Genomic DNA, 22,932 nt, shown 5'->3' on the forward strand with positions numbered 1-22,932 from the left:
TTCAATATTTGAACTCTCTAACCAAATATTTTGATGATCTTCAGAGGAAAAATAATTTTGAAACCAACCCATTCTTCTGTTTGTGTGTATCTTTTGTCAGTCTTGACGATCATGTCTCTTACTCCTATTTTAGGTGTTTTACTCCTAGCCCAATTTCCTGTGGTGCTGTAGTAAGAGGTACCTAGTCTAGGCTGGATTTCAGCCAGTGGGAGTGATATTGGCTGCCAACTAGAGCACTTTACAGTTGATGAATATGCACCAGCTGAATCAAGCTCTGCTCCTCTTCTCTGCTTTTGTAGATTTTGGCTCCCCTCTAGGCACTCCCACAACTCAGAAATCACAGCACTGATAGAAGTAAACATTTGAGGAGTTGCACAGCCATATTTGAATAGAATGGCAGAAGTCATAAAGCCAGCACAACTGCTTGACAAAGATCCAGCAAAGCTGAGCCACATGGTGGCTGCCATGTCACCTTTGGTTTTCATCTCCACCGGTTATATACTTGGGACACTTTTAATATTTGTACAATTTGGAGATATTGGGTTGAATGAAAATTCCTCATGAATCATGCCTTCTCCCAAGAATGCTGCTTCTAAGCTTACCCAGGAAAGTCCTAAACATACTATCCCACACACACACACACACTTTGAGGGAGATATCCTTATCTACTTGAAGGTCTTCCTTATGCCTTGGAGGTTGTGACACATAAAGAAGCCAGAGGTCTCTTCATGAGGCTATGAGACATTCTTGAAACGTCTGTCCCTGTACTTACACTGTAACAAGATATTCAAAACAAAGTAAAATTAAAAAGGTCAACAAGATTCAGTGGGCTAGAGGAATTGTCTGCAGTTGAGATCACAAGGCTCTTCCCACTGTAGACTCAGACAATTACGTAGCACACAACTACCCTACACAAAGACATATTGATGAGCAAAGTGTGGAGTGGAAAGATGATAAAAGTATGAGGTGTCAGGACCTCCCTCTCTTAGAAGTTAGCTTATGTAAAGCCACTACAATGTCATATGACCAAGGAACAACAGAATGCCAGGATTAGACATATAGACAAATTCAATAAGGATATAAATGTGAACATTGATTGTATTGTGCCAGAATTTGAATAATTACTACAGTAGCTTTAGACTGAGAATTTTTCCTGGGCACTCTGACCACTGAGACTTAATATTACACTGCTTGAGACATGGCAAAGTGCCCAGGGTAGTTGAAGATTTTGTTTGGGTCTAGTGTCCTTGAAGCAACCAAAGCACCCAGCCTGAGCACAGGCTGTCATATGCCTCTAGATTCTCAAAAATTGGGTTATGGCATTTATGAGTAAGAATGATAACTCTGTTTATTAATGATGTCAAACCTTGAGGGAAAATGATTGGAGATGATAACTCTGTTCTGTCATAGTTTATTAATGATGACTAAAAGATGAGCAAAAGGAAGTGAAACACATGTCAAAAAACCAAAATGATATGATCTATGTTTTGGAAGATCATGAATGTATCCCTGTTAACTAAATTCTGTATAAATAAAGAAACACTCTGGCTGCTAGTCAGTCAGGCTGCAAGATTCTCCCAACCACCATGGCCTGGCTCACTTCCTTTTCCCTCTGACTCCTTACACCCTCTGCAGGATGGCTCCCAGCAGAGGTGTCTTAGAGTCCCTGCTTCCTTGAATGAACTTCTGTGCTCTGCAGCTGGTTAGCTTTAAATCATGAGTGTACACTCAGTCTATGCTTTAAAACTCAGAGAAGTAGGTATTGGCAACTGGCAATGTTTTCCTGAGTGACTACTATGGTGATATTTTATTTGTACTGATATGTGATTTCATTTGTATGTTAACAAATAAAGTTGTCTGGCGGTCAGAGCTATTATCAAGCCATAGCAAAAGCTGGGTGGTGGTGGCACACACCTTTAATCCCAGCACTTGGTAGGCAGAGCTAGGTAGATCTCTGTGTGTTCAAGGATACATCCATCATTGGAGATACATGTCTTTAATCTCAATACCAACCATAGAATACCTGGAGGTCTATACAGACAGGCAGTGATGAGGCAGTCATGTGGTTGGGTTTACAACCATTGAGAAGGCAGAACAGAAAGTCTTTATAAAGACAGACACGCAGGAAGTAGGCCTCTTTCGGAGAGGTAGGACCACCACGAGAAAAAGGGTAAGGTTTTTAGCTCTTAGCTATTGCTCTGACCTCTTGGCTTTCTTCTTTGCATTGGTTCCGTGTTTCTTATTGAATAAGACGGTTACTTCTACAGACTACTGTCAGTGGCATTCCACTATTAAGAAGTCTGCTTCTTGAGTTCCAGATGCCCCAATGCTTTTCTCTCTTCCAGCCTATTGTACATTTGTTCATATTAAGCTCCCCCTACCAAGTAATACTTTCTGCTTTACTCAAGAGCAAATACTTCCTAGTCCCAGATGTCCCAGAGAAGTACAATCTTTCTTCATGAACTTAATTTTCTTTCAGTCCTTAAGGGAAGAACTACTTCTGAAGTTTCTATGTATTCTCATGATTAGCCTGAGTTATGGTTTACAGTTATACAAATACTCCTGCCTGTTTCTGTAGTACAGACCAAACACACACACACACACACACACACACACACACACACACGCTTTTCTCATGAAAAGTTGTACATTTTAACACTATTTATTATTTATTATCTATTTGAGTTAGAAAGTATAACTTTAAACTTCTGGAAATTTTCAGAGAAGCATTATTTCTACAGGTAAAACCTGGAATTGGATGCCCTTTAATGGGCAAACTGTATCTAACACACTCAGTGGAACTGCTCAACAACAAAAAGTGAATGAGCAACTAAAATTACTGACACATTCAGCAAACAAGAAAAATATCCAAAAACTTACATTGAGCAAAAACAAAACAAAACAAAACAAAACAAAAAAATTCTGAAAGATCTCTTTATATATCATTTTTGTTTTTTTTAATTAAGGAATTTTTTGTTCATTCCCCATACCAACCACAGATCCCACCCCATCCCTCATTAGTGTACAATTATCTCAATAAAAATTTAACTACATTCAAAAGTAAAAATAGATCTGCTGTGGGATGTTCTTTATGTCCTGTGGGAGCCCGTTCTTGGGTTCCTCGTGGCTTTACCCAGCAGGTCCGCATAGAGGATGATTAGGACCACGGGCCTGAGTGCAGGTGTCTGAGATGGTCTGCACTTGGCTGTGCTGTGGGATGATCTGTATGTCAAATTGCTCTGATTGGTCAATAAATAAAACACTGACTGGCCAGTGGCTAGGCAGGAAGTAAAGGCGGGACTAACAGAGAGGAGAAAAGAAAGAACAGGAAGGCAGAAGGAGTCACTGCCAGCCGACACCCTGACAAGCAGCATGAAAAGATGCCAGTAAGCCATGAGCCACGTGGCAGGTGTAGATTTATGGAAATGGATTAATTTAAGATGTAAGAACAGTTAGCAAGAAGCCTGCCATGGCCATACAGTTTGTAAGCAAAATAAGTCTCTGTGTTTACTTGGTTGGGTCTGAGTGACTGTGGGACTGGTGGGTTACAAAGATTTGGCCTGACTGTGGGCAAGGCAGGAAACCTCTAGCTACATAGATCTCTGCATCTGCCTCCATCAGTCACTGGACAAAGGCTCTATGATGACAGGTTATTCGCTAGACCAGTCAACAGATTGAGCTCCAGGAATCCAATTGATGAGAGAGGAAGGATTCTATAGGCAGAGATCATGATGGGAAGACATGCAGAGATGACCGGCCACACTAGTGGAAGCCCATGAACTGTGTACCAGTGGCTATGGAGCCCCCAAGGGACTGGACTAGGCCCTCTGGATATGGAAAATGGTTGTTTAGCTCGCACTGTTTGGGGGGTACCCAGGCAGGGGGATCAGGATCTGTCCCTGGTGCATGGGCAGGCTTCTGGGAATCCAAGGCCTGTGGTGTGAGCCTTGCTTAGTCTTGATGCAGTGGGGAGGGGTTTGGACCTGCCTAGGCTCAGTGTGCCAGACTTTGCTGACTCCCCATAAGAGACCTTGATTTGGGGGATGTGGGGATGCAGGGTAGCTTGGGAGAGAGGGCTGGGGGTGGGAGGAGGGAGGAGGTGGGATCTGTGGGTGGTATGTGGAGTGAGTAGAAAATTTCTTAATGAAGAAAAATTTTAAAAAAGGTTACTATTGATTCCCCAAATTGACTTCCTTATTTACCTAGTATTTTCACATAAACTGAATAGAATTTGTTACCTAAGACAACAACTGGGATTCATTCCACATCCTTCCCTTTCCTCTGTTTCTATCTTGCTAAATAGAGGGTTTTTGTAATCATCTGACTGGTACAATAGTCTGGATTAATAATGGTTTAAACAGTGTATCAAAAACCAGCAAGAGTTTCCACAGGTGTGAAATCTGAGATGTCTAAGACAAGGGATATCAGCATATTCCTAAAGTGGTATGGCAAGGGTCCCATTCCCAAAGCTGTAGAAATACCTTCCTTCATAGCCTTTAGGGTGGACCTGCTTGAAGACTTTGTGTGGAGGTCATGTGGCCTGTTGAGACTGAGACGGTGTCATTCTCACTCTTTTGAGTCCAGTGGAAGAAAAGGAAGGGAGATTATATGAGCAAGGGGGAATCAAGATTATGATGTCCCCATAATCGACAGAGACAACTGAGTTGACCCAATAGGAACTGAGGAACTTTAGACCAACAGCTGTGCAACCTGCACAGGACAGGACTAGACCCTCTTCATACGGGAGACAGTTGTGTAGCTTGGTTTGTTTAAGGGATCCCTGGCAGTGTGATCAGGATTTATCCCTGGTGCATGAGCTGGCTTTCTGGATCTCATTACCTATGGTTGGACACTTTGCTCACCCTTGATAAAGCAGGGAGGGACTTGGACTTGCCTCAACTGAATGTACCAGGCTTTGCTGTCCCCCCATGAGAGGATTTACCTTTTTGGGGGAGGGAATGGGAGATGAGTCTGTGAAGAAGGTGTGGGGGAAGGTGAGGAGGGATGAGAGAGGGATCTGTGGTTGGTATGTAAAATGAATAAAAAAAAATAAAAAAGATCAGTGTGTGTGTGTGTGTGTGTGTGTGTGTGTGTGTGTGTGTCATCACAGAGTTCTGTTGTCCTATGAAGCCCAAGAAATACAACAGCAAGCTTTCATTTTTTCCACTTCTATCCATTTACTGAAAATGGGCACAATTCCTGCTTTGAAATGATATCTATCATGTTTTGGTACTTTAAAAAAAAAAAAACCATACGTTCTCATTTCTGTACTATAGGTGGCAAAATTTTCCCAAATATTTAAGTTTTGGATTTTTTTATGCTTAAAAATTCTTTTTTGACCAATAGAACAAGGTCCTAGGAAGCTCCATATTATTGAAAGCTACTGATAATGCCCTTGGTTGTCTAACACAACTCATTCACAAGACCCTATTGCTGAAGTCATCACATACCGGAGCTGAAGGACATCAAGAAATTAAGCAGCATCTGAGCTAGAAGTTTCTTGTCTTTCAGCATTGGGCTGGGGGAGCGCAAAGTTATCAATTGTCCTATCATGCTGTGGACCCTAGGATGTATAATGATCATAATAACAACCTGTCTGACAGGTTATGTCCAGTTGGGGCAGTAGTGACAGAGCTACTATGGGAGAAAGCAATCACTTTTAGCCCTGAGACCTGCTCCATAGGAGAAAATTCATGCCTGATACTGTAAACCTAGGCAAGAACCAGTAATTAGGGAGGTCATACGCCTCAGCTGAGAAGCTACTACTGATGTTTTGCTAAATGGAAATGATACTAAACTGCCTCTCAAATGTTTATACCCATAGCTTAGTATCACTCTCAGCCTAAACAACGGAGGCTTCTTTTTTTGTTGTGAGCATTGGTTAATGCAGATTTATAATCTTGCAGAGTGTGGAAAGTAAGAGACTGTGGAGTACTTAGCTCTAAATGTGGCATCTATCTTATTCCCTCCAGGGCCTAAAGAACATCATAGAAGGGGAAATAGAAAAATTGGGAGAGACAGAGTTTGGGCAGGGTGGCTATGAAACAGTGTCCTCTAGTCTTGACATCACCTTTGTACATATGATCTCAATTTGGTTGTGTTTAACCACACAAGACCTTCACAAGACTGGTCCTGTCACAATTTGATTATGCACAATGGAAGAATTCAGCTGTCCTTCGCCCTCACTGAAGAATTATAGGTAGTTAGTTAAAAGGTACTGGGAAGGGTGTGTATTAGGTTCTCCAGTGGTATAGCCACTGATAATTTGCCCTTGTTCTAGTAAGTAAACTCTACTCCTGAGAGGATTCATAACAAAACTCAGGATATCAAAAATTAAAAAATAAAAAAGGATACCAAGTTAAGAAAGAACTCGTGGAAAGAAAGTTTTCTCTGAAAGAGAGAGCAGGGTAAGAGAGTGCTAGGGAGAGAAGGTTGGAAATGACCAAAATTCAGTAAACACAGGTAGAACATTGTCAGTGAGTTAAAAAAAAATACAGTCCAGTCTTCAACCCATTTTACTTCTTGAGGATGTAGTTGTGAAGGTCAAGGATACTTTCAAGACTTCACTTAGAAATATCCTCAGCTAAATGTCTGATTGCATTGCTCACAAATTCAATCTTCTATAAAAATACACGAATACAATTCAGCCAAGACAAGAATGCATTTTCCTCCAGATTCTACAAAAGCATGCTGAGGCTTCATCAAAGTCACACATATTTCCACAGTGCATCTCTAAGCTGCTCAACCTTCTTCCCACCATTAATTTCCAAGGCCCCTCACGCTTTAGGCAGTATTCACAATAGTGCCTCATCTTGATATCAAAATATGTCTTAGTCCAGGCTGCTGTAATGAAAAGCCATGTACTTGGTGGTAGAAACAACACAAATTTCTTCCTGACTGCTCTGGAGGCTAAACGTCTAAGATCAAAATACAAACAAGATGGATTTCATTCAATGCCTCTTCTCTGGCTTGCAGGTGGCAGAAGAGATCTTTTATTCCCCATATTGGATCCTATCAGAAAGAATTCTATTTTATTTTTTAACTCTGATCACCTCCTAAAAGCCCTTTCATAAATATAATTAATCTGGTCATAAGTATTCCAATATACAAATTATAGAGAGACACAACTATGCCCAAACAATGAGCTTTCTATGTTGCAAAACAGACTGCTATTGATTTAGTAACTTAAGGTATCCACATTTATCATCTTGTAGATTCATGAATATAGCCAAGGATGGCTTCTTTGGGTGCTTTGCAAGTCTGGAATCAAGGTGCTACCTTTGCTGGCTCTTATCTGGATTAGTTAAAAATACATCCACTTCCAATTCTACTTCAGTTGTTGGCAGGGTTTATAGCCTTTTTAATTGTAGGACTAAGGGCCAGAGCCATTCTCAGTATGTGGAAACCACCTCAAGGGTTTCCCTAGTTCATTGCTATGTAATTTTGTCCATAGACCTTCTCACTCCCTGTGATAAGTAATAGAAAATTTCATTTTGGCTTACAGTTACTTGCCCAGGGTTTCATACCTAGTAAGTGACAGCCCTATTTCAAACCTAGAAAGATTCCATTATGGAACCATGACTCCCAAAACCACCCTGAAAGCTTCCTTATACTATGACAGCTCCCTAGAACTTATACTAGAAAACATCCTAGTTATCAAATTGTTGTCAGAAAGTCATTCCTGAAACTATCAGGAATGGATAACAATAAATAGTCCTGGCAGGCAGACTGAGCCTGATTGTTATACACAAAACTGAGGCTCTTTGCATTGTGCTATTTGTTCCTTGTCAAATGTCAGTTCCCTAAAGCCTCTGCATGATGGAAATTTGTGCCTGAACCCATTCATTCCTCATCTGGCATTGCTCATCAACTGAAGATTCACTTTAGATAGTACAACGTCACATCAACCTCTACATGGTAACTAAAAATGCATTCTGGGAGTAAAGAAAGCTTAAAGTTTAAATTTTATTAAACTAATCACATTTTCATTTATAGATTGCTTCATTATTCATAGGAAAGAAACAGGATGAACACATACACTATGTTTTGAGTCAAATTAAATTACAATAATCTGTGCATAATTGCATTTCTTTAAATACTGAGTTTACATAAAAACCTTGTCAAGCGTTTAATCATTACTGATGATAATATATAAACATATATTTTCTCAAACCTACAAACCAATACCCAGTTTTGTTTTTTTTTTCAAAATAAAATTGCTTTTAGCCCGGCAGTGGTGGCTCATGCCCTTAATCCCAGCACCTGGGAGGCAGAGGCAGGTGGATCTCTGTGAGTTTGAAGCCAGCCCGGGCTACAGAGTGAGTTCCAGAAAAGGCACAAAGCTACACAGAGAAACCATGTGTAGGTTTCTCGAAAAACAAAACAAAACAAAACTTCCTTTTATTGCAGAATACTGTCTCACCAACTCACTTCTAGGGTTATAACCCTGATGGGTTGTAATGGACTCTGATGATTTACTGAAACTAGAAACTACTGAAACTATTTGATATTTACCCAGGTCCAGGAAAAACTTCTTCCTCTACCTTGTCGTAGAACTCATGTACATCTGTCCTAGCAAGCTCTAGTTTAAGTAAGTGTTCTCTTGGTATTTTGTTCAGGGCAAACTACTGAGCCTTGATAGCTCTTGTGTGCAATATTCAGTTTTCAGTTTCCATCCCTCCCCACCATTGTTCTCAAGTGCATGCTTGTCTTGTTCTTCACACACAGGCTTTCCTCTGCATCCATTCTATGAATCTTCATCTAAATGCAGCTTCTGTAGGCTAGAGGTTAGCATAGTTGCCTCACATTCTGTCTAAATATCTCAGGCCTTTTGACATTGAGACATGGAACTGTCATCTATAAATTTCAAACTGAAAACCATACATTCAAGTTACAAAAAATTCCCATAATGCTTAAACTTTATGATTTGTGTTTGGCCCCATTTCTGTGGATTGTGAGTTGAATTCACCCCGTCTTTGGATCCAGTTACTATATTTCAATCTCCTTGGTGGTTCTGGTTGTAGTAGTTTGTAAAGCTATGCTAGTTTTCCAGTATGGAAGGGCTGACACCAGTAACTGGCTTTGCACTACTCCTTGCCTCTCTTATAGTGGTTTATGTACCTTTTACTAAACAATCGGCTTGCTCAGTTTCCGGAATATAGCAGTTTTTAAACTGATTGATAGTTTTAACTAATTTGTTCACTGAAAATCTAGATACATTTAAGTACTAATTTAGAGTACATATATTCAATTTCAAATAATATATTATCCAAGTCATTTAAAGATATACCTTCTCTGAACCTTGGAACAGTTTCATTGTCATATTGACAGGGCACCCACAGTAACAGCTTGCTAGACTCTGTGAGACTTTGCTAGGGTTTGTGTGGATTAAGACTTTTGGCACCTAGGCAATGGTTTTATCTGACAATTAGACTTCTGATTTTCTCATGCATATATTTTAAAAAATGATAGAGGACATGATATACTATTTTTTTATCATATCAGAATCTTTTTAACCATGCACCATTAATATAATTATCAAAAACATTCACTTTGTATATACAGAGAATGTGAATCATACACACCTTCATCCAAGGCACTTTCTGCTATGGTCTCAGGACAGGAACCTGATGAAAGAAAAAAAAAATCATAAAGATACTATTCAATACCAAGACATAAAACTAAAACATGTGCCGGGCGGTGGTGGCGCACGCCTTTAATCCCAGCACTCGGGAGGCAGAGGCAGGCGGATCTCTGTGAGTTCGAGGCCAGCCTGGGCTACCAAGTGAGATCCAGGAAAGGCGCAAAGCTACACAAGAGAAACCCTGTCTCGGAAAACCAAAAAAAAAAAAAAAAAAAAAAAACTAAAACATGTTTTAAACCTTTATCCGTGATTACAATGTGTATCTACCTATATATTATCTAATATCTACTAAAAAATATATTATCTTTTGCATTTTTAATTAAAGTTCAATAAGACAAAAGAAGGTGAGCCATGAGTATGCTGAACTACGTCTCATTTTGAACCTCTAAGAAACTGTTCTTTTATGTCTTAAGCCTTTTTTTGCCTCAGGAACAAGTGTTGGAGCAGATTCTGATTCACAATTCTGTCAATTTTATGCCAATAATCATACTTCACACTTTTCAAATATGCTATATAATTTATCTTCAGAATACTAGGAAGAAGAAATAGGTCAAACAGATTGAATCATAATAAAAGCCTGACAACATTCGCTCATGAAAAAGTGGCAGTGGAGACCAATTAAAGCTAACTGTGGGTCATTATCATGGTAATAATGCATTTAAGTTTCTCAATGAATCTGGAATAAATGCACAAATAATAGACTTGAATGTGTTGTTTAAATGAACTTGGGCATTTTAGGAAACAAAAGATGAAATAGAACCAAATACCCTCATTTTAATTTTATTATTCTATTACATTTCTAATTTCCAAATATTTTCAAAGACATAATCCATAAAAGCACATATCTAAATCTTAGGATTTTCTTGGCAAATGTGTTGCAACAATTATAAGAACTTTAGTGGAATGTGTAAAGAATAAGGGAAAATCATTATTTTATGCATGTTTTGGTGACTTTTCAGCCTATCAAACCAGATATAATAAATAAATCAATAAATAAAAAAGAAAGAATAAAAACTCCAGAACACAATATTCTTTGTTATCTGTAACAGTATGCTCAAGTGAAAATTTTACATTGAGTGAGAAATAACAACCATAGAAACAAATAATTTTTTTTCTTTTACATTTGTTTAACAAAAATCTGATAAGACTTTGTTCTTAAAGGTACCTACAAGTCAATTGAATTTAAATGATAAGTTGGGGGATATACATTTCTGTTTGCAGGAATTTCTGACAGTGGGAAAAATCCAAGACAGTGAGCATTCTAGAGCGAAGGAAATGCAATCAAGATAAAGATGTACAGGAGAATATACACATGTATATATGCACAGACATGAGCATCCCCAAGTGCACACATACGCACACACTCCCTTAGGAGTTCTTCACAACAGGGGTGATAAGAGGATCAAGAACCATACCATACATACACAGGTATAAACAGAAGAATATTCTAGATTAAATTATTGGCTTCATAGTCAAAACTAGAATGGGATGCTTTCTGGATTTGGATATTTGTTCCAAATATATCAGGCACTTTGAGCTTTATACAATTTATATATCATTCTCTGAAACTCACCTCTCACAGTGAGGTGTTTGTAAATGCTAAATTATTTATCCAAAATAAACTGCTTAGAATAGTTTGTGGGATGCAAGAAGTGACCAAAAGGTGCCATCTCTGAAAAATTGCAAACTGTTGATAAGCCAAAATAAGTCCCCCACCACTGTTTTGTGACTTAGATTTCTTGATGTGCCCGACTCCCCCCATTTCTCCTCTACTCTTCGTTTTCAGTGTGAAATTGCTGTTTGTACTTTTCTTTCTGTTTTGTACAAAATGCCTGAAGAACACAGGCACAGGAGACAAGCTTTCATTTTAGAGAAACTGGAGTTAAAATGGCAGCGCTTTTCACTTATTTTATTTTGATGGAATGAAGCTTTAAAATGGAACTTAATAGACATAATTCTAGGTTCAGTCTAGGTGTGGTCTGGCATGACTAGAGGCACAGAAAATCTCTTTAAATGACAGAGATACACTTAATATTCCCCAAGGTGAAGAAAGACAAGAACCCGAAAGTCTAGTGCCTGTGGCTGTGGGAGTGAGGAAGCAGGACTGTATAAAAGCATGGAGGTCAGCAACACTACCAAGCTAAAATGAATTATCATGGAAACACATGGCACCACAAAGTCAGACCTGAGCTTAGAAAGGCAGTATTTAATCAGCCTCTAAACACATTTTTTTTGGTCCCAGAATAGTCACCATATTAGAAATTGTACTAAAATTGGATGGTCTGGTGTTTGTGGTAGGCAGACAAACCTGTAATGGGAATATTTTATTTTAAGAAAGGGAACACCATTTTCCCCTGAAGATCAGTTTATTTGAACTGAAAACAAGCAAAAACCGGGTGAATAAAAAGTCTTCAAAGATTTTTTTAAAAAGCAGAATAATAACAATGAAAAGGAGGGAAAGACTGAATAGACGGACCACAACCTCAATAAGAAAAGTTCTAAATGTCACACTGAAATTCAGACAATGGTTAACCAGCTATTTGCATTCAGTAAGTGGCAGGGAAGTTCTTCCACCCAGTGACTCTCTACCAAGATTGATTTCTTCTCTACTCCTACCCTAAACATTTAACACTTTCTCTTTCACATGCTTCTTCATAAACCTCATGCTTTCAATGTTCCCAGCCTCCATGGGACTGCCCATTAGTGAGCATGTTCTTCCCTTTTCTACCCTCCACGGGTCCCCTCAAAGCAGCCTTCAACAGACCTAATGAAAGAGTATATCTCAAAGACCTTAACTACAGAGAACAGGTTCTTCATGGGTGTGCCCTTTGTCTACAACAGTAAATACCTTTTAAACTTAAGTATTTTTTTAGAGATTATAGGATAACTACACCATTTTCCTTTTCCTTTTCCTCCCTCCATTCATTACCATGTATACTTCTTGCCCTCTTTTTATCTCATGGCTTCCCTGCTTTATTAATCTGTGTGTGTGTGTGTGTGTGTGTGTGTGTGTGTGTGTGTGTGTGTGTGTTCCTAAATTTGTCATTACACCTGCTTAATACTAAATACATAAATACAACCCACTCATTCCTATAGTGTTGAGTGTATGTATATGTTTTTAGTGGTAATTATTGCTCTTGGCTAACTAATTTGTGTGCTCTTCCTGGGAAACAATCTTTCTCCAGCTCTCAACATTTCTTGATTCCTTGTAATTCTATGTCTATGGTTGAGGCCTCATGAACTTCGTCTCCTTCACATTAGCATTGTCTATTGGCATTATCCTTGTTCAGATCATTTTTAGACAGCTATGTTGGTGAGACTTCCTAGTATAGTTTCTGACATTTCTAGGATACACAAACTCACAGCTGTGCTAGAATATTATTATAAGGTGTGTTACATTTGCTTACGTTGCATTTGTTTAACTCTGTGAAGCTGTGTTACTACTGTGCCTGTCTAAAACACCTGGTGGTCTAATAAAGTACTGACCAATAGCATGGCAGGGGAAAGGATAGGCAGGTTGGCAGGCAGAGAGAATACATAAAGGGAGAAATACATCTGGGAGAAGGAGAAAGAAAAGAGATGGAGAATTGAAAATGGGGAGCCAGAGAAGGAGGAGGACATCAGAGGCCAGCCACTCAGTTACACAACCAGCAACAGAATGAGATTTAGAGAAGAGGATGGGGAAAAGCCCAGAGGTGAAAGGTTGACAGGATAATTTAAAGTTAAGTAAAGCTGGCTAGAAAGAAGCCAAGCTAAGGCTGGGCATTCATAATTAAGAATAAGCCTCTGTGTGTGATTCATTTGGGAGCTGGGTGGTGCCCCCCAAAAAGGAGTAAAACTATCAAAAACATACAGCTAACTTCCTGTTCCTCTGACTCTTTAATTCTTTCTGTGCCCAATTCAACAATGTTGTTTGTGCCTCGAGTCTAGGCTAGGAGTGTACATATCCTTTTAATACACTGAGACTAGTATTAAGAAACAGCCTAGAGGAAATTGTCATCTTGACTGGCAGTGTAGACTGGAACACAATTGGATAACTTGTTTCAGATTCTGAAAACCTCCTTTCTCCCTTTGATCCAGCTGTTTCCCTTCTACATGTTCCTCTAAAGGAATAGTCACAGATGCTCGCAAACATTAACATATCAAGCTAATCCACTTAGTACTTGTACTAGATACCTCCTTCACACATAAGCAAGCTAAATATCTCAGGCTGGATGATCTCATATTTCAAAGAAAATACAATATTTTTTTATGCTGGGTAAGCTATGCGTGTGGGGTAAGCCCCCCAAACAATTTAATTGAATGTGGATATTTAGTGATTTTATAATTGTCAGTGAAGAGATAAAAGGATTCTAATATATGAAACTTAATACAAAATTCAAGGAATTCCCTTGACCCTTCACATCTTTCCACATATTTCCTTATACTTGCAGCAATATTGGCATGTATATTTTTGGTGGGTGATATGTGGTGTGTAGTGTCTGTGGGAGGAGTCAGAGGTTGATGTTATCTATATTCTTCAGTCCCTTTACACTTTATTTACTTAATCAGGGTCTCACACATGAACACAGAGCTCATCTAACCAGCTCGCCCTGGGGATCCCACCAGCTGGCTTTCATGTGCTGGAGATCTAAACTCGAGTCCAAACACTTGCATTCCAAGCACTTTATGTACTGAACAATGTCCCATCCTCTGATGTTTTGTTCCATAAGAGAATAAAACACCTCATTTTTCTCAGGAGTAGGCATGAGTCACAACTGTTTTTTAGAAGAGTCCAAGAGAGGAGGAGAAATGCTTTGCTCTCGGTAGTTTTTAAATACACATGGCAACTGCTCTGTTCCTGAAGTGATCTGTCTCTCTTTATTATGGTCATAGTGATGTGCACTGATAGTATCCAAAGGAAAAAGTTTAATTCCCTCACAGAGATGCAGAGTATCTCATGATACAACATATAGAAGTATGTTCCATGCTCTGATCAGTTGCCTGTTATATGGTTTATACACTGTTTGATTAAAATATAACAATCTAAATGTTAAATACCATGATCTCCAAATAAGACTTAAGCAAGTTTAAGGTGTATACTGCACATACTCATGAAAGGCAACGTCTGGTGCTAAGTTAGACTGACACCAGGATATTTAGAACATTCTGGCACCTAGTTCTTGTCACAAATTGGTAATGACCAGGAAAGATACTTTTGATATAGCCTTTATGGACTATCTTTTAAGAAAACAGATAGAAAGACTTCTGTGATTATTCCACACTGGTGTTATTATTTATTGTGTGTCATCTATTAATTTATCTATTACCTTGTATTTACTCTTAAATAGTCCTATGTATTCTTCAAGAAGATAGTAGTAATTTTCCAATAAATATAATTGTGGAGAGCCAACCCAGGCAAATGGATGAGTTCTACCTCATGCCTTAAGGTCTGCCTTGTCTAGATCACAATGCTTAAAATGACTTACGATGCCAATGTCATGGACACCATCATCGGGAGTGCCAAGCCATAGTGTACCCTAAAGCCAGCAATATTGAACTCATGTGCTACTGTAGTCAATAAAACACTTTGAACATTGAATTTTATTTTATTTCCCTAAAGGGATATGCATCTTAAAATTAATTCTCCCAATTAAGAATCTGTAGGAGTGATGAAGACCTCGGTAGAATATGCACCTCAAGAAACGGAGCGCCTTTAAGGACCACTTTACTTCCTAGTAACAAAGAATCAGTGATATGCAAAGGTATTTGGAACCCTATTATGCTGATGATTAGGCTTGGTGTCCCAGGGCTCACTGACCAGTATCTGTGTTCTTTGGTAAGTTGTGTGCCCTCACAGGACATGAAAACTATCCAGAGAATCCTATAGTGAATATTTTCAAGTTCAAAGGCTAACAAAAATCACATATTTCAATAAATACTACACTTGTAACATACTGTTTATATTTTTTATTTTTAGTATCTACTCATTTATTCAAATAGGATACTGAGGGATTGAAGAGATGCCTCAGAAGTTAAAAACAGTGACTGCTTTTCCAGAGAACCAGAACTCTATTCTCAGCACTCACATGTTTGTTGACAATCATCTGTAACTCCCATCTCAGGGAATTTGACATTTTATTCTGGCTTTTGTGGGTATCACATGACAAGAGACACATGCAGGGACAACACTCATATATATATTTTTTTTAAAAAAAAACAAAGGAGATACTGAACTTTTATACATATTGCAAGCATTCATTCATCAAAAAGTGAGGAAATTCCAACTATATACAAAGGACCAGCATCAATGCATTTCTTCTGTTCCAGGTTTGTGGATACTGGAGAGCCTACAGTCCTAAAGAAAAGTTAATCATGATATTCTCTTCCTTGTCTCTTAAATGCTTGATTTTCCAATCGCCCAGACCTCTGACAACAGAAGACAAAAGAAGAGTTGAATGAATGCCATGCAATCAACACTGTCACTGTGATGCACCTTACAGAAGGCAGGATGGAGGACACTGCTCTTTGTTATTTTTGAATACTGGACTTGGGTTCCAGCTCAGAAATCAGAATGTCCCATAATCATCAATCAATACTAGGCATTAATGAATCTGTCACCTCACAAGATTATCAACTAATTACATCAATAATCGGATCCCATTTTACTTTGTCTTTTTAATTTTAACCACAGAGACGTACCCATGAAGGTCACTTGCTTTATGGTGCTGTTCACACAGGCACATCATTAATGTACTAGTTAAAATGTTTCTCTGAAGCTGAAGGGCTGAGTCCTTGTGAATTTTAAGCTATATTTTTTGTTGTTGTTTCTATTATTGTTGTTTGTTTGCTTGTTTTTAAGGAAGGAGATCAGGCCCCAAATTCTAGTTTTGTCAGACATTTTATGGTTTTGAGCAAGTCATTTTACTTCCTTGGCTTTCATCTTCTTCATTACAGAATGGAATAATTAGAAGTGCAATCTGAAGATTCACTCATTTTTGAATTCTATTCTGATTCTTCATCTAAGATTTTAGCTGGGGGGAAGTGTGATACAAGAGACACATACATGCACATACATGAGACATATATATAAAGTTTCTCATAGTAACTTGAGGCTAGAATTTATTATTATTATTATTATTATTATTATTATTATTAATTGTTATTATGCTGATCCCAATTTCATTCTCATATCAGCCCACCTTCCATTCCACTATAAGGAAACTACCCAAAAGGATAATTCACTCCAGGCTGTCCTTCTGCAAAAGTCACAAAATAGCTTTCTACCTTCTATGCTACTGTATACAGTTCTTGGTCTAGGTATTTTGGAAGTCCCTGGCCCCTATTAAGCTGAACTACCCTTCCATTCTAGGGACTCCAATGAATATGCTATAACTCAATTCTGTATTTTTCGCATTACTTTCCAGTTTCTACACTCAGGCCTCATTGATCCTTAATTCTGTTACACTCAGCTCAAACCATCCCCTCTTCCAGGCTTTGCCTAGCTTAAGTCCCCAGTATGGAGAATTCTGAAATGTCTTTCACTCTGTCTGATAATCTGGAAGTTCAGGTGTTGTTTTATTTTCTTTCCTTAAAAATACTTGGAAATTTCTGTGCAGAGGGGTTTTATTTTATGTCATATCTAGCACCTAACACAATGCCTAGCATACAAAAGACACTCAGAAAATATAAGTTGACTGGAAGCATGAAAGAATAACCAATATGCTTCATGGACATAAAGTATTATAGTCTCTCTTTTCCCATGTTCTAAATCATTAGTTCCTTGTACCTCACAACAGAGAGCCATGCACATGAGTGGGAAAGTGTTGCTGGCTGAAGCATGTCAGAAGTGGCTTCCCAACAGACACTTGAATATTTTAAAATAAGTTTTACTTTCAAGATCTTGAATTAAAAACAAAAAAGTAAGATCAGTGTAGCCTTGCAAGGCACCATTTATATCCTTTTTCCAACAACTGCTCACTTCCACTTCACAGCACACCGACAGCAAATCTCATTTGTTAACTAAATAATTGCCAGCTAATTTTAAGCAAGGAGTCAGAACACACATTCGCCTGTCTTTGGGGTTGAAAGGCATAAATTTGGGAATCCAACTCTAAAAATATTTGTGATGTAGAACATCTATGAAAGGTTGATCTAGGTACCACTGAAGAGAGCTTTATAAATAAGTAGCTTCCCTCATAAAAGTTCACATTTTGAAATCCTTGTGTTTTCCTGACTGACCTATACAAGCACAGGAAGTACAAGGGGCAAAAAAACAAAAAAGAAAAAAACAAAACAAAACAAAACAAAACAAAACAAAAAACACTCTTACATCTGGACCTCAGACCTTTTTCTGCAAAATTAGATGATGACAATAGATTGTGTTTAGACAAGTGTCAAATGCTTATTTGGAAACAGGAAAAATTCTTAAGAAATATCTGCTGCAGCTTTTATCTGATGTACTGTCCAAACACACAAGAGCATGCACATGTGTGTATACAAACACACAAAGACCTAAAATGTATGCATTTCCTTGGAACATACCCTGTTGACTCTGGAACAGAGACTGAACCACTGTGTTTAGCAGGCTTTTCAGCACACATGACTGCTTTTTGTCAGGTCTCAAATTGGATCCCTTTCTTCAGAAGTGGCTTCAGACTCCCAGTGGCTGCTTGAGTATTTTTCTTTCAGAAATTTGACAACACAATAGGCATGATATGTGAAAATGCACCCCAGTAGACATTTGGGATGCCATACAAATAGTGTCTAACATGTATCTTGAGACCATTGTTAAAATGATAATTGACAGGCTGATGTTGTGAAGGTTTTCTTAGGGTTTATGATGGTTAATCTTGGTTGTCAGCTTGATTAGAAATGACATCAACCTGAAGGCAAGCCACCCTGTACAGCTATGAGAAATTTTCGTGAACAGGTTATTTGAAGAGGGTAGACCTACCATAAATGCACCTCACTCCTTTCAGTGACAGCCCATGAAAAAAGAGGTTGAAGAAATAAGCCTGGGGCTTTTGCATGTTTGCCTTCACTCTTTCTGGCAACTCACCTGCTTTATTACTGTTGCCACAGTGGCTGCTGCATTCATTCACTGATAGAAGAACTCAGCTTCTTTGGGCTTCCAAATTTGTACTGAAAATCAGTGACTTCCCAATTATCTCCCAACCCTTTACTGAGCAGCTACCAAATTCTCTGCCTCTGCTGGATTACCGAGCCTGTATCACATAAGCCAGTTTAATAAATCTCATTCAAGGTCCCTAACTACTTCAGACCACTTGATTAGAATTTGAAATGTTATTTTTGCTTACTGACAGCTTACTGAGTGAATATAGATGAATATTTAAAAGACTAATGAGAACCTTGAAATTTTCAAAATGGAGGTAAGTTACAAATCTGTTAATTGAGGAAGCAAAACTGGTACATTCTATACTATTCAGTAGCACACATGGAAGCCTGGATTGGGGAAAGTTTAGGAAGTGCCAGGATTGTGCAGACAATTTGTTAAGACCTAAAAGTAGACCAGTCATCTCAGAATTTTAAGTCCAGTAATTTCTTTTGTAGAGTATGCTGCTGTCTGTTGGAAAAACTTTTGGCAAAATAGCTTTCTGAATTATACACAAGTACCATGAAGACAAGGACATTTGCCTTATGATCTGTACTTCTTGAACTATACTATCCTATCAGCTGAGACGCTGTCATAAACACTCATTTTATAAAAAGTGATTCAGGCTTTGAAATAAACTGCTGCCTCGGAGACTTGGGAAAGCCTCAGAGAAGTAGGCTATTTTGTTGGGCTGGTGTCCCACATATCTGTTGCCTTGGAAGTTCTCTAGTTTAACACTATTTGACAAGTAAATAATTTATAAATACCTGTTGACTGAATTATATTATGCACAAGCCTGAAAGATGAAGCCAAATAATTTAAGCACATAAAGTGAAACAACCAAATCATCATGAGACTTACTATCCCATGTGTGTAGTCATGTTAAAAGCTTTTTTAAAATTCCACCCTGCTTAACAGTGATTCTTTTCATTGAAAAAAAAACTAAAAGAAAAAGGTGATATTAAGTATATTATCCTGGCAACAGCAATTCTTACAGGTTTCTTGTGGAAGCCTATCTCTTCATTTTAGAGACTGCATATGTTACATTTCCAAATGATGTTTTTCCCATTATGAGAAATGTGCACCCTGCATATTTATTTTTACTGACTTTCAAAGCAAGCATATTGCACAGTGTAGTGAGAAACAATTCCAACTTCTCTCTTGCATAAAATATCAGAGCTAATAATTTAACAAGAAGAAACAGAATCTTCTTTTTCTTTTCATTACACTTCCCTTTCAACAAAAGCTTTGTTAGCCCACCGAGTCATGACGAGTAATCCTTTCTGTGCTGGGTACACTGTTCTCACCAAGGACATAGCAAATTAAAATGTAATATGCACCAATGACACTGGGAATTCTCAGAAATGGATACCAGTGTAAGAAAGAATCTATAATTAAACTAAAATGCACATTTTAATTATAATTTCATTAAACAGATAGAATATAATAAAATGCAGTTGGAAGAATCCAAAGGATTCCTAGTAATGAGTGCAAGCAAAGTATCTCAGTTTGTCCATGGCCCTGCTTTCTGCTGAAGGCTCTTCCCTCAGAGCTTGAGTTTTTGTGTCTTTCCAAGGATTTGGAAGCAATTAAATAATTTCTTTTGCCACTTCATCCTAAACTAAGGTAATTATTCTTCCTTTGTCTTAAACTTCATTGCTCGAGAGTAAAATTGCCCACAGCACTTATCTGTTCACTGAATATACAAGTGGGTGCTGAAGGCAACTGACCAGTCAGCTGTCAGAGGTTTTCAGCAAACCCATGAATAGTTGTAAATAACAGGGAGAAAATTCCTTCTGTGTCTGTTTTAAAGATAAACAATAACCTTGGAAGTCATAAAATATGCTATTGTAATTGGCATTAATATGTCACCAAACATTCACAGCAAGTTAAAATGAGTCCAAAAAATTTACTATAACATGATCAAAAAAAACCTTTTTACTTAAAAGTAAAATTCCATCGTGTTTGACACAAAATGAACTCAATTTTAAGGTTGGTATTCTAGATATACCTGTGCAGAAATGGAAACTAACAGATTTAGAAGGTTTTCTGTCCAGCTCCAAAACACAGATAAATCAGAGATACAGGTGGAATTTGCAGAATATATTACAGAAAATGTGAAGTGATAAACATCATTAACATTGTATTCTTTAAGCTTGTAAGAGTTTTATGGTTTCTGTGGTATCTATAAACTTTCAATCACAGCATCCACAACTAACTATATTTACAGCATCATGAGAATTTTAATTCTAACCTCCCATTAGAATCACAGTTCATTTTAAGACTTTCTTTCCTCCTGTCTGACCCACTCCTTTCCACTTTTATGATTAACTTTCATAAAGAAACTCTAACACCAGACCATGAAACTATCATGGCATACATTATTTCAAGAACTTTTAATTAGCAAATCAATGCCCTTATAGACTAGACTCCTCAGAGCAAAATACTAGTGTGTTAGCAGAGCTCTGTGAGCTTAAAATAGAAAGAAAATTTTATGTAAAGTGGACTGTTTGTGTATATTTACTGTATTTAAAGATCAGCTATATATGTGTGTGCACATATGTAAGCTTTTATCTCAAACATTTTATTGATAAAATTTTCCCTAGTTTGAGAAATACCTGGCTTGGACAGATTTCAGATGGATGGATCTGTGTTAATGATCACTGTTGAGTAACATGCATGTCTAGACAAAGAGTTCTAACATTCTCCAGTTCCAGTTTTGTAAAGCACATCAAGATGTTCGTAGATAATAAATAGGAACAGAAAGGAACCAGCAAACTTGGGGTGCATTCAGTAGTAGCTATATGCATAGCATGTATAAGGCCAGAGTCCAGTCTGCAGAAGAGGAACACGGGAGTGTTAGAGTAGAAAGAAAAATATAAATTCAAACTTGCTGCCCAGAAGACAGCACTGTAATATCTACAGGGAAAAAAATGTCAGGATAATAAAATTACTGCATGAAATATGCATCCAAAGTATCTCTCCTGGAGTATTTATTAGCTACAAAGGAAAATTAGAAATCTACAATTGAGTCTTGATCCAGTCAGTGCACCATACCATGTGCCCAGACACAGTGCCCAGAGACAGACTAAGCACTGTGTCTGCACTGTTCTTGCTAACATGAACACCCGTTTAAAGGAAAACACCTCAAGTTCAAATGACAGTATTCTTCCAATGGAAATAAGGCTATACAACAAGTGTTTCAAGAACATGATTGCATATGCTTCTACAAAGAATTTATGTGCTCATTACCCATGTCCTTAAAGGTAAAAAGGAATAGCCATAGTTATATTTCCTACTACAGTGATAAGCAACTTTGGCACAATATTATTAAGTACAGGTAAGGTCTTAGAGACCATACTGAAATCTCACCTGATTTATATGGCTATCCCTTTCTTTTTCCAACACCTACATAGTATTCCAGACTTAATCTTTATGTATCATTAGTTTTGTTAATTTCATTTACCTAAAGTTTCCTATCAGTTTTTAACTATTCATAATTTAAATACCATTATAATAAAGCCTAAATTAGGTCATGATATTAATGAAACTAACAAACTCCAAATTCTTCCATTCAGCTGCCAAGTAATTCTGATATCACCATTTCCATAATTTTACAGAATTCACTATCTCAACTTTCCCCCTCCAAACAAATTACTATTGTCTATTTCAATATCAATTTGCCAAAATATGAGCAATTATTTATTGGTTGCTGCTGAACATCTTTGGATTATGAAGATGTAAAATGATGGTAATGCATCTGTGGTAGTTTGTAATTGGCTCCCATAATCTCATAGGGAGTGGCATTAGTAGGATGTGTGGCTTTGTTGGAGTGGTTATAGCATTGGTAGAAGAAGTGTGTCACTGTGGGAGTGGGCTTTGGGGTTTCTTATGCTCAAAATACTTCCCAGTGTTTCAGTCAGCTTCCTGTTGCCTGCAAGATGTAGGACTCTCAGCTATTCCTCCAGCACTATGTCTGCCTGTATGGTGCCATGCTCCCAGTCATGATGATAATGGACTGAATCTCTGAAACTATAGGCCAGCACCCTCAATTAAATGTTTTCTTTATAAGTAAGAGTTTCCAGTCATGGTGTCTCTTCACAGCAATAAAAACCCTAAGACAGCCTCTACCTGTACAAACAAAGGAAATAGAGAAAAAAATTGTGAAATTTATACTGCACATGCCTATTCCAAG

General features: G+C 37.9%; 1 protein-coding gene across 13 annotated transcripts in view; it reads right to left on the minus strand.

Moving 5' to 3' along the window:
• Positions 1–22,932, minus strand: part of Ptprd (protein tyrosine phosphatase receptor type D) — a 2,233,434-nt gene that overhangs the window by 1,415,980 nt on the left and 794,522 nt on the right. For all 13 annotated transcript variants that reach the window (XM_015999923.3, XM_076564405.1, XM_076564406.1 and 10 more), the window contains one exon: positions 9,585–9,626. The gene's annotated coding sequence lies outside the window, so the exon portion shown is untranslated. The remainder of the gene's footprint in view (positions 1–9,584; positions 9,627–22,932) is intronic.

The sequence above is a fragment of the Peromyscus maniculatus genome, chromosome 2 (genome assembly GCF_049852395.1).
Source record: "Peromyscus maniculatus bairdii isolate BWxNUB_F1_BW_parent chromosome 2, HU_Pman_BW_mat_3.1, whole genome shotgun sequence".
Taxonomy (NCBI): domain Eukaryota; kingdom Metazoa; phylum Chordata; class Mammalia; order Rodentia; family Cricetidae; genus Peromyscus; species Peromyscus maniculatus.